The 13741-nt window shown below is 44.7% G+C and overlaps 1 protein-coding gene across 4 annotated transcripts in view; it reads right to left on the bottom strand.

Annotated features, from left to right (window-relative positions):
- POF1B (POF1B actin binding protein) overlaps positions 1 to 13741 on the bottom strand; it is a 234852-nt gene that overhangs the window by 44291 nt on the left and 176820 nt on the right. The gene's annotated exons all lie outside the window — the stretch shown is intronic.

The following is a 13741-nucleotide window of genomic DNA, read 5'->3' as shown; positions in this document are numbered from 1 at the left end:
TGCTTCATTTAAGGTAACGTTTGCTTTTGTTTTTTGCTCACTTGTAATGTTCTCATGTTCTCATCCGCCGCTCCCCGTTCCTTAATAAATAAATAAATAACCTACCTCATACGCTTGCTTCATTTAATGTAACGTTTGCTTTTGTTTTTTGCTCACTTGTAATGTTCTCATGTTCTCATCTGCCGCTCCCCGCTCCTTAATAAATCTATACTATTATTAGCTGACTCTGCCACACCCGCGCTGACTCTGCCACACCCGCACTGACTCTACCCCAATTAAATAAATAACCTACCTCATCCGCCGCTCACCGCTCCTCCCCGCCACTCCTCGCCGCTCCTCACCGCCTGTACGCCGCTCCTCACTACTCCTTCCAGCCTGTCCGCCGCTCCTCACCGCTCCTTCCAGCCTGTCCGCCGCTCCTCCCCGCGCTGATGTCCGCCACTCCTCCCCGCGCTGATGTCCGCCGCTCCTCTTCCGCTCCTGCACGCCGCTCCTCCCCGCGCTCCTGATGTCACCACGCAGGTCGCGGCCGGCGCTCCTTGCAAGGGACTACTTTTTTTTATCGTCAATTTTTTTAATAACTTATTTTTTTTAATTTATATAGCCTATGTCCATCTGCACACCGTGACGATTACAATGATGTATCGGGTGTGTGGATTGACGCTGTGGTTCCCGAGTTTACCCGCCTCAAAGGTCCAAAGTTCTTGCTTTATAATAGTAGTATATATATATATATATATATATATATATATATATATATATATATATATATATATATATATATATATATATTCACTGAAAAAACCATAGGTTATAGACCATATATAGTTAGGAATTAGCATTTAAAAAACCTTATTTTACTCACACAAAACCATTGAAATTCCATATATAGTTAGTTGCACTAACTATATATCGCGCACCCGCAATCCACTGCTGATCATGTCACATATTACATCATTCATGACATGGTCAGTGACATCACTGATGACATCACTGATGACATCACTGATGACATCTCAAATGACATCACTGATGACATCACTGATGACATCTCAAATGACATCACTGATGACTACATCCAGTTACTGTATAATTCTGTAAAGTTAAAATATGTCTTACATATTGAAGAATGAGTGGATCTATAAGTGTCTTGATGAAGGATTTAGTAGGGGCATGGCTGACTGTATGAGTGACTGATTAAATGTGTCTCACTGAGTGCATGGGTTAGTGACTAAACTGTCTTAATTTGTGCATCATTATGTCTGTTGTTCTGTAAACTGCTGCATGTGTTGATCATTAGCTATATGATTAACTGTATGGGTTATTGATTGGTTGCCCAAGCATTTGTATGGGAGACTGAGTGTGTGTCTGGGTGGCTGGGAGGTGTATGACTCTCTGCATAGATGTGTGAGCAGTTGATTGACTAGATGTATGGGTTCAAAAGTGCATGTGGAAACAGCTGTATGGGCGGTTGACTGTGTGCATGAGTGTATTGGTGAGTGAATGGATATCTCAGTGCTACATGTCAAAGTAAGTACATATGTAAAACACAGTACATGTGAAAGTTGACATATATAAATAACTGTGCATAAGAGCCAGTGAATGTGTGAGTGGCTGTATGGATCATTGTGAACTTGTATCCAGGATTGTATAAGTGAGTAAATATGTTTTAGTATATGTTTGAATAAGTAAGGTGTGTATAACTGTATAGTTGAGGAAATGGAGGTGTGATTGATTCTTTGCATGACTGACTAAGTGTCTGAGTAACTCCATGGATGAGTGACAGTCTATGAGTGTCTGTTTACACTGAGTGTATCTAAGGTTATATTAGAGTCTGAAGAGGTTCATCGTATTATCACATGAATGATGTCATCAGTGATGTGATCAGTAATGTCAAATGAGATGTCATCAGTGATGTCATTTGAGATGTCATCAGTGATGTCATCAGTGATGTCATTTGAGATGTCATCAGTGATGTCATCAGTGATGTCACTGACCATGTCATGAATGATGTAATATGTGACATGATCAGCAGTGGATTGCGGGTGCGCGATATATAGTTAGTGCAACTAACTATATATGGAATTTCAATGGTTTTGTGTGAGTAAAATAAGGTTTTTTTAAATGCTAATTCCTAACTATATATGGTCTATAACCTATGGTTTTTTCAGTGAATTTTCAAGGTTTTGTAAATGCTAATTCCTAACTATATATGGTCTATAACCTATGGTTTTTTCAGTGAATTTCAATGGTTTTTTAATAGCAAATATCATAAGCTGTCGAATGTCAAGTACGTGGTAAGTGAAAACATTTTCGTGTTTATGCACACTGATCTGCTTTGAATGGTGCCCCCCCCCTCATTTCTATTAGGAGTACTCTCTCTTTGCAGATAGTGAAAGGTAGTTAACGCAGGCCTTTGCCCCCGTTGTAATCCGTCGTGCCTGCTTCTCTCTCCATTTGATTGATTGTTATCCAAGTATTTACTGTTTTAGAATTAGTTCTCTTTGGTTCATTCTCTATTTACAAACAAACACAGAGTCGCAATACTCTGTTTAGTCTTTGCAGATAATGAAAAATCGTGTAAAAAAAAAAGAAAAGGAATCGAGCAAAATCAGTAGGCCACTAATGGGATCTCTTTTTGACCTCGCTAAAATAGAAACATTAGGAACAACCCCTCATGACAAATACAAAACTAGTGAGATGAACTGAACTCCACACAATGATGGCTGCAAAACAGCTCGGCTCCGCCACCCACCCCGCCCAAAATAACGATAAAGAGCGGCTGCCATGATTGGTTGCGGAATGGCCACGACGGAGCTACGAAATGGTGCTGCTCTCATGCTAACCCCAGCTTCAGTCTGAAACATCCAGAAACACTGTAGACTACCAATTCGATCAGTTCCGGTAGCGCCCCAATGTAACCCGGTAGAGAAGAACTAGCCCTCCCCTCTTTGACTGATGGTTCTTGTTGCCTGTCCCTTCTGTTGTCATTTAACAGAACTATTTAGCCTGCTGAAAGGGGTTGTGTTCCGACCGCTGGTTGGTGGAGACATTTTGACTATATTCTGTACCTGCGTTGTCGCGTAATGCGTCATATGACGCGCCGCGTTAGCGCATCCGGAAGTCATCCGGGGCGCGCAGCGCGTAACGCAAGCATAACAAGTCATGTGACTTGTTAATAAAACTTTTCATTGGTTCATTTTACTTTTCTTATTGTAATGATGAAAGGCTTGGTCATATGACCTAAAAATTACGCTTTTCATTACTTCCGAACATTATTTTTTCTTAAATATATGTTATAATGTTCCAGGCTAATGTACTTTCCCGGAAATTTTACAACTGTCCTGCAAGTAAAATATATTCTTTTTTCGAGAAAAAGAGCGTTTCTTCGTCCCATGACGGAGCCGTTGAGCAAAAGAGGGTCGACCTGCTGTCTTAGTCGCCGATACGCCTGAATATGAGATTCTTATCGATCACTTTATGTTGCAGGAATAGAAAACACAACAGCCCTTGACCATTTATCTTTACTGCGTTCCTTCGTATTATACCTTTTACCCTTCATGTAATTGGTCTGCTTTATTTCACTTGCCTTTTAATGATTCTAAAACAGTCACTATTATTAAAAACTTTACCAATGTATATACTACTACCATGTTTTCTTTTAAAAACCTTTATTGTGAAAATTTCATTATACAAATACGAGCCTATAACCACGTGGGCCTGCCACGGAGCAAACTGTAATCGTATATGATGAATAGACATTTACACTGTAGAGGAACGTAACGGGCGGGCCATTAGGTTGCAAGAACTAAGGTGTCTAACAGTTACGGAATCGGTGGACGTACATTTTATAATTAAAATACGACAGGGCCAGTTACAATAAAATTATCTAGATATACATTTGCGGGCAAGTACCATGGGTGACGTTAATTCGAACTTTCAACAGTACAGTAATCAATAACACATCAGAACTTAATATCAATAGGGATGTCGAAATATTCAATCAATTCTCGTCCCCGCCCGCCATGTGCTTCAAAACTGCATACGTATCTCGTGATTTCAAGGTTCTGCAACCAGTACACAACAAGGAGTTACGAGTCCCATTTATTCCGGCGCCATTTTGGGCGAGGACGGGCAGGTCCAGGATATAGTCAAAATGTCTCTACCAACCATCGACTATGATGATGTTCATATGCTGTATTTATTAGAGTAACACTCATCTGTCCACATGAAATTAATTTGCCACAATCTAAACATGTCATTTTAATCTTTCCAAAGTTCTTCTAAATATTTGGGACCGTTTCCCTTGCCTCTGAAGCTCTCAGTGCCACTTCTTTGATGAATGTACTAGCAGGTCAGGGGTTCTCCTCCAAATCTCTCTTTTATGCAGCACTATAATTAATTGGTGCCACCTCTCCATATGACGATGCATGGTATAGTTACCACAACTATATTTTTTTTCGGTTCCTCTGGAGAGTTCATCGTGGCAGATGAAGCGTGTAACGTACCGGGCATTTACCTTTTTTTGCATGTACAGGAAAGGAAAAAAAAATCGAGCGTCCGAGTTCTAAGGTGTCCCAGGGCCATTTTAGTGGACCAGGCCCAAATCCAAAGAACAGGCCGCCATTTTGAGAGTCCTCTTGCAGCCGCCTGTCGCTGTAGCATCAAGAGCAGCCGAAACTCAGCTGAATGGCAACTGAAACGGTAAAGGGGCGCCCCACTACAGCAGACGAGCCTCCACCTAGGAAGGCCCATTCACGCCGGCTCCCCCCCCCTTCGGGCACCCCACGCCGTTATTCGGAGCAGTATTGTAGGATGGCCACACCAGTGCGGCAACTTGCTAGACATCACCTCGGTGGTAACCGAATCTCAACGCCTTGTGGTGTCTTCTATTCAGAAAACATTGTTATGCTGCCTTCGACCTATTCGCCGCAAGTGCGCACACAACTCAACTGCATAGCTTGCTAGACACCACCTCGGTGCCATCCGGATCTTGGAATGTCAGCACCTTTTGGTGTCTTCTCTTCAGAAAATATTGTTGCGCTGCCTTTGGCCCCATTCGCACATCAGTCCGCTACTGACGCCATCTCACAGGCTAATGGGGCGCCCCACGCCGACTTTCAGCATTGTAGAATGACCACACCAGTACAGCAACTTGCTAGACATCACCTCGGTGCCATCCGGATCTCGGCGCCCCACTGCAGATGAAGTGCCTCTCAACTATGAAACCACCACGGTGACATCCGGATCTTGGCGCGTTGTGCTGCCTTCGGCCTATTCGCACATCGGTCCGCTACTGACGCCATCTCACAGGCTAATGGGGCGACCCACGCCGAGTTTCAGCATTGTAGGATGACCACACCAGTACAGCAACTTGCTAGACATCACCTCGGTGCCATCCGAATCTTGGCATCTCAACGCCTAGTGGTATCTTCCATACAAAAAATATTGTTACGCTGCCTTTGGCCCCATTCGCACATCAGTCCGCAACTTAGACATCACCTCGGTGCCATCCGGATCTTGGCATCTCAGCGCCTTGTGGTGTCAGTCAGAAAATATTGTTGCGCTGCCTTTGGCCCCATTCGCACATCAGTCCGCTACTGACACCATCTCACAGGCCAACAGGGCGCCCCACGCCGACTTTTACCATTGTACGATGGCCACACCAGTGCCACAACTTGCTAGACACCACCTCGGTGCCATCCGGATCTTGGCATCTCAGCGCCTTGTGGTGTCTTCAAATCAGAAAATATTGTTGCGCTGCCTTTGGCCCCATTCGCACATCGGTCCGCTACTGACGCCATCTCACAGGCCAACGGGGCGCCCCACGCCGACTTCAACATTGTAGGATGGCCACAGAAGTGCGACAACTTACTAGACACCACCTCGGTGCCATCCGGATCTTGGCGCGTTGTGCTGCCTTCGGCCTATTCGCACATCGGTCCGCTACTGACGCAAACTCACAGGCCAACGGGGCGCCCCACGCCGACTTTCAGCATTGTAGGATGGCCACACCAGTGCACCTTACTAGACACCACCTCGGTGCCATCCGGATCTTGACGCGTAGTGAAGCTGCAGCAGCTGCAAATAAGCTTCAGACAGTGTTACAACCGCTGCTCAGAACTCTCAACTATGACACCACCTCGGTGCCATCCGGATCTTGGCATCTCAGCGCCTTGTGGTGTCAGTCAGAAACTATTGTTGCGCTGCCTTTGGCCCCATTCGCACATCGGTCCGCTACTGACGCAAACTCACAGGCCAACGGGGCGCCCCACGCCGACTTTCAGCATTGTAGGATGGCCACACCAGTGCGGCAACTTGCTACACACCACCTCGGTGCCATCCGGATCTTGGCATCTCAGCGCCTAGTGGTGTCTTCTATTCCGAAAATATTGTTGCACTGCCTTCGGCCCCATTCACACATCGGTCCGCTACTGACGCCATCTCACAGGCCAACGGGGCGCCCCACGCCGACTTTCAGCATTGTAGGATGGCCACACCAGTGCGGCAACTTACTAGACACCACCTCAGTGCCATCCGGATCTTGGCGCGTTGTGCTGCCTTCGGCCTATTCGCACATCGGTCCGCTACTGACGCAAACTCACAGGCCAACGGGGCGCCCCACGCCGACTTTCAGCATTGTTGGATGGCCACACCAGTGCGGCAACTTACTAGACACCACCTCGGTGCCATCCGGATCTTGGCGCGTTGTGCTGCCTTCGGCCTATTCGCACATCGGTCCGCTACTGACGCCGCCTCACGTGCCAACGTATTTTCTCCGCATTTTATACCCTATGCCGCATAACAGGTCATGTGACTTGTTTATAAAACTTTTCATTGGTTCATTTTACTTTTGGTTTCCTAATGATGGAAGGCTTGATCATATGACCTAAAAACAACACTTTTCATTGGATGAAAACTTTTTTTTTTCCCCAAACGATGAAAGCCCCACCTTGTTTCTGGATGTTTCAGACTGAAGCTGGCATCACCATGAAAGCACCACCATCTCGTGGCTCCGTCGTAGTCATTCCGCGAGCAATCATGGCAGCCGCTCCCCACCAGAAGCCTGCAGGAGTCGGGGCCCCCAAAACTTTTGATGAATTCTCAAGGCGGAGGGGACGCTTTCGAGAATGGGGTCCAAGACCTAGCAGACAAGCGTCCGATTTCCAAGGTGTCCCAGGGCCATTTCAGTGGACCAGGCCCAAAAAGGAAAGAGCCTGCCGCCATTTTGAGAGCCTTGTGACAGCCGCCTATCGCTGCACCGCAAGAGTGGGCGCAACTCAGCTGAATTGCGGCTTTTGACACAGTGGACCAAAAACGGACGGAATGGCAACTGAAACGGTAAAGGGGCGCCCCACTACAACAGATGACACTCCACCTGGAGAGGCCCGTTCACGCTGCCTCCCCCGGGGCGCCCCACGCCGTTATTCGGAGCAGCATTGTAGGATACCAAAACCAGTGCGGCAACTTACTGGACATCACCTTGGTGCCATCGTTCTGCTGCCTTGGAACTATTCGCACAACAGTTTGCTACTGATGACCCACCCCCCGCGACGCCCCACGCCGTTATTTGCTGGGTGGCAACTTACTAGACATCACTTTCGTGTCATCTAGATTTCGGCGCGTTCTGCTGCCTTGGAACTATTCGCACAACAGTTTGCTACTGATGACCCACCCCCCGCGACGCCCCACGCCGGAAATCTGGACATTGTGCTGCGTTGGGACTATTCGCACAGCCGACCGCTACTTCGTTGTTTTTCCCTAAAAATGTTTATATTTTATTACTATTTTTGTTTTCTTGTATATATTTATAAATTATTAAAGTTTTATAATCTTACTACTTTGTCGGAGTGCTATATATTTTTAATGTGACACATAATTGTAAAAACTTTGATGTACAAAGAGTCATCCCTGGAATCTTCCGCTTCACGCTCGGTCCCCTCCCCAATCACAATACAGGATGGTTTTCAGATAATAGCAACGCTTCTGCTGTGACGGATCTCATCGAGTGTGGGCCTTGATCTACTATAACTCCTTTGAAGAGGGGTGATTCTTTACAGCTGTGGCCATAAACTACATCTGCAGGGCTAGCTGATAGCCTAGGACCGGCCTGGACAATCGGACACAGAGGAAAAGGAGTGTCAGAGGGTGCGGTAGTGAATAGGGCGAAAGGGAGGTGTCGGGCGGGCACAGGGTGTGATTCTCAGGGAAGAGCAGCGCAGATGGGGGGAGGTTTATTACCCATGCATAAGACAGAGAGCGGGGGTGACCACTGCCTGGGTGAGATGCTTGCGAGGGTGGGGAGCCATGCTAAGGATCGACAGCGTGCACAGAGTGGGTCTGGTCAAGGCATCTAAAATGGCTGCCGTGCACGACAAAAGTGTGGCATTTGAAAAAAGACAAGATGGCGCAGACAATGTTTTTCAACACTTCCTGATTTCTTTCGAATCGAACGTTAACAGACGTTGGGGCATATTACCAAAGTTAAGCGATATTTATCCCTAACGATGCATTGCAAAGATTTTTTTACCGTCAGAAATTATCGCAGATAAACCTTGCTATTATCAAGGTTTATCGCAAATACGATAAAAAACGACCGCAATGCATTAATATCGCTGAAAACTCAGCGATATTCATGCATTACCGAGCTAATGCTCTTAGCCATGTTATCCACCTCCCATTGGATAACATGGCTAAGAACTGCTCAGGGCAGCTGTTACGTTTTGGAGATATTCGCGCTTATCTCGAATATTTCCAAAAGTTGATAATAGGAGATAGCGATGTTAGCGACTGTTTCCAGTCGCTAACATCTTGGCATGCCCACTTTGCATGTCATTAGTGATAAATATCACTCACATGCAAAGTGGGGCCCAAGATGGTCGCTATCTCCTACTAGCCGTCGCTAACTGGTGTTAGCAACAGCTAGGTAATACAGATATAATTTTATCTCCGCGAAGCGGAGCGCTGTTACAGATATATATCTTGTTTTTTAACGTTAATTTCTCAAAATGCACTGAAGCACATATATTGAGACCTAGCAAAGGCACATCGGGCTACCAGTCCCTAATATTTTACCAAGTTTCGTGCAAATCCATTCAGCCGTTCGATTATTATTATTATTTTTTTTTTTTGCCCCGCGGGGCCCTTTTAAAACCTCCACATCAAACCTAGGGGGTCAGCGAGGATCTACTATGCCCCCTTATGGTCATTTGCCCCTTCGCTTTGGCCTCCTCTTGTCTCTCGATCCTACCGAGAGACAAGATGGCGGCCGCTACGGACTGTTTGGAATGTTTACAGACACCGGAGAGCCAATCAGCTTCGCTTCGCAAAGCTCCGTAACGCGAAAAGTACGCGAAGCGGTGCGCTGTTACAGATATATATCTTTTTTTGAACGTTAATTTCTCAAAATCCACTGAAGCACATATATTGAGACCTAGCAAAGGCACATCGGGCTACCAGTCCCTACAATTTTGCCAAGTTTCGTGCAAATCCATTCAGCCGTTCGATTATTATTATTATTTTTTTTTTTTGCCCCGCGGGGCCCTTTTAAAACCTCCACATCAAACCTAGGGGGTCAGCGAGGATCTACTATTCCCCCTTATGGTCATTTGCCCCTTCGCTTTGGCCTCCTCTTGTCTCTCGATCCTACCGAGAGACAAGATGGCGGCCGCTACGGACTGTTTGGAATGTTGACAGACGCCGGAGAACCAATCAGCTTCGCTTCACAAAGCTCCGTTGCGCGAAAAGTACGCGTCCTGGAGCGCTGCCCGGTCCGCTGTTACAGATATATATCTTTTTTTAAACGTTAATTTCTCAAAATCCACTGTAGCACATATATTGAGACCTACAAAAGGCACATCGGGCTACCAGTCCCTACAATTTTGCCAAGTTTCGTGCAAATCCATTCAGCCGTTCGGGCTAAAAGTGAGGCCAACCGCCCTATGGAAAACTCAATGTTAAAAACACGTTTTGGGACCCCCCTTTTTTCTCAGCCCCCCCTTGACGAACCCCCCCAAATTTTCAAGGGCTGCTCAGAAACAAAATGTGCCATTTTCCTGAAAATTTCAGCCAATTCCGTCCACAAACGCCAAAGTTATTAGACATAGAATTTTCAAAAATCCCATAGAGAAAAAATCCTAACTATATATACCTACTGGCGACCGCCAGTAGGTAATATATATATATAGTCTTAGCAAGATGGTGGAACTTATCATTCTGTTCACTGTCTTTATATTGCTAATCACTGTCATCTGCTTCCATCCTTTGATCATTGCAGCACATATAGCCTATTAAAAAGCATGTTGCTGCAATAAATATTGAAAACGCACCACTGTGTATTCCTTCTCTGAGAGAAAGAGAACATGAGTGACTAAGCGAAAGGGTTCCAGATCTGTTACCATGATCCCTGCGAGAGCTCAGGGATGTCATGGTCTGTGGTTGCCAAAACCATTTCCTACCTATCCAGGCTTAGGGGTGCATATGGGGGCACAGTGGGCTAGCTGGTCTCTAGGATGGCATATCTTGCGGGGTTCACAAAATCCGTCTGCCACCATCTCTATGTTTATGTTGCCCAATAAACGTGTAGTTCCTACTGGGAAGTGGGGAACTACACAACAGGCTGTTAAAGATATTTATAATTCTGTAAATAGGCCAGCAATTGTAAATGAGTTATTGCACATAGACAAGAGCATTACGTATTAAAAAGAAAAAGAGGGTGATTGAAACTGCTCTAACTAGCAGTGCGTTTGCTACATAAATGATACCGTATATATTTGTCTTGCACAATTTTGTCCCAAATTTTAATTCGAGTACAGTGTGTTTTTGTTTATGTTGATAAATATATAAGGAAGTGACCTCAAGATGTGGATTACTTTCTGGTTTTAGAAACTTCAGGCTGGAATGCTGACAATTGGACTTACTAGAAGAGTTTGTTTATGTATGGGCACAGCCTGGGTACCGTCTCAGACCACATGCGATAGAGCTGAGTGGGTGACCCTCACAGGCATCTGTTCAGAAGCATATTTATATGAGAAATAAAGTACTCCCGAAATAATGTAGCATGATGCTATTACTGCACAGTAATGACTGCCAAATTAAAACAATATTGAACTAACTACTGACATTCTTTTTATTACGGTTATCACTTGAGAGCATCTGAATTTGATGAACTGTACATCCACCATGCTTTAGAAGTTAGCATTGTTTTAATGCCTACATCATATGGCCACACTTCTTATGACTGCGTGTAAAAATTATTCAAGCTGTGGGCAAAACAAAATAGTTGTGAGCTGTATGCAAAAAGTGTGTTTTGAAGTTGACTGTTGAAGTTTGTAACTGTGGTGTGAGATTGTTTTGTCTGCTCCGATAAATGAAACTTAATATTAAAAAAAAAAGATTGCTTGTTAAGGCAGACTGCTGAGGGCACCCATGCAAAGGTAAATCCGTAGGGTGGTGCCCTAGACTTCAGCAAGGTCCTGGGAACGAATCTACTCATGACATCATTGGCCCTGATAGTCACATGGACGAGGGCTAAGAAGGAGGCACCAGAGTGGCCATTAAGCACTGAACAGGATCGGACTGCCCGGTGGCTGAAGAACCCCGGGAATCAGAACCTGGAGGTCCAAATCCACTTTGGGAGTAAAGGCATATGCAAGAACAAGGAGTAATGCTGAAGAAGTCAGCTATTGACTGTTAGAAACTGGACTCCTGTTAGATGTTGTCAGATGCTGCAAATACTCCGACCAGTGCTTCTCCAGGATCGGTAATGGCTCGGAACTGGAGGACAGCAAAGAGGACAGAAAAGACCACCACCAACTCCTGGATCAGTATTAAAAAGCGGGATCTTACACTGAAAGAGGAGGGGGTCCTCCACTATTACGTCTCTTTCTGCCTCTTTTGTGTTGTAAGAGGCATTTAACCACTTGCACGCTAGCGGTTTTCCCACTGTGCGCTGGATTTTCAAAATCAACATGTTGAGTGACGTGTTCACCTTGTCATCCGCACAGGGTAGGTAATGCTGATGACGAGCTGAGCTCGTCATCAGCATGGAAGGGGTTAAAGAAATGCTCTTTTAGGGTGACTTACCTGCCTGAGTGAGCAGGAGTGGGCCAGTAAATTATAATGAGGCTTGGCCAAAAACAGCTTGGCTTCACTCTCAATGATGCTTAAGAACAAATTGATCTGTTGCAGGTCAACAGATCAATGTCAAATTTCAAGCACCACATGCAGACATAAAGCGAGTGATGAACATGGATTTGTTTTTTGCAGCACCTACAGGGTTAGAACCTAAAACTGCAGATGGTAGCACTTGACCAATAAGTTATATTGTTCGATTTGTGATGGAATTAAGTAAATTGGAAAATACTAAAGAATAGAGGGATCGCTAGATCCACAATGGAAGGGCAGGTTAAAAAAAAAGGAGCTGATGCCTGAGCTCAACGGGGAGCCAAACAAGCCTGTGTTTTTATGTGCGCAGGCAGTGCACAGCCACACCTGAGCCGTATGGTGCCACGAGGCACCTCTGGGGAGCAAAGTTTCCAGATCCAATCTGGTGCATAGGGATATTCAAAAGATGAATATTCTGTGAGATGAAATATCCATCACAACACTTTTTCAGAGTGATCATAGAACAAGGCAATGCACCTTCCTGCACACTACGATTATGGTCACTTGAAGCTACCTTACACTAACATCCACCCGGACGGAACTCCTAAAGATAACCCTAACCACCAACGCTGGTTTATAAGAATACATTTCCTGCATTTTGACTCAATGATCTAACACCCCTCCAAACACACACTCCCTGCCTCTGCATGGCCCATACCTCATTTCGCTACTTAACATGTGAGGAATTAGCTCTTCACCAACACTTCACAAGTGGCTTTATGAAGGCCGACTCTCTATCCCAATAAAGAGTGTACTTGTAACACTGCAAATTTCGAGAATTGCCATTTTCATTTTGTCAATGTCACTATGTACATATTATAAGCTAAGTGTGATGCTTTGAATTGAACACTTCCACTTTCTCTTTTAGTACATATTTTTTTAGACAACTATCATGCTAACATAGGTACTTCTGACTACGTTAATAAACTTCAACTCTTACATTTGTTTTGTACAAAGTGGCTGGTTTCGTCCGCAGGGTCGGAAAGATAAGGAACCAAAACGATTATTGATAAGGGAAGCATACACTGTGACATTACATGTCTCATGTATGTACTCTCTTACCCCACTAACCGCAGCAACGATTCCACTGTTCCATTCTCAAAGACTCAGGGCAAAAAACATAAGGTTTTTCCTAACTTGTCTTTGAATCCTGTATTATAACTTCAAAGGTTACGAGCAGAATTGCAATTCTGGATTTAAACATTCATGAACCATTAAGGGACAGCTGTAAAAAGAAAATCAGTCCTGAAAAAGTCATTAAAAGTCCCGTTCATCACTGTTGGTAGGACCTTGAGGTTCTTAACTGTCTCAGTCTCATTTCCAAGTTTAAATCTCCATATTTAAAAAATGGCAGGTATTTCACAAAAACTTTTTTTTTTTTTTACAAAGTCAGAAATCTGCTTGCCAGTGGTTAAACCCTACAGGTTGGTTTGATTTACAACGTTTTTGTGATTAAATGTAACCCTAGGACTATAATGTGGAAATATCGGACTTCAATAGATTTACAAGAAAACCTTTCGAACACTCACCATTTCCACCTTCATCTTGGAGATTATAGGCAGAGCTGAAAATTGGC

The sequence above is a fragment of the Lissotriton helveticus genome, chromosome 4_1, assembly GCF_964261635.1.
Source record: "Lissotriton helveticus chromosome 4_1, aLisHel1.1, whole genome shotgun sequence".
Classification (NCBI taxonomy): Eukaryota; Metazoa; Chordata; class Amphibia; order Caudata; family Salamandridae; genus Lissotriton; species Lissotriton helveticus.
Note: the sequence above shows the minus strand (reverse complement) of the source record. Positions and strands in the feature narration are given on the sequence as shown.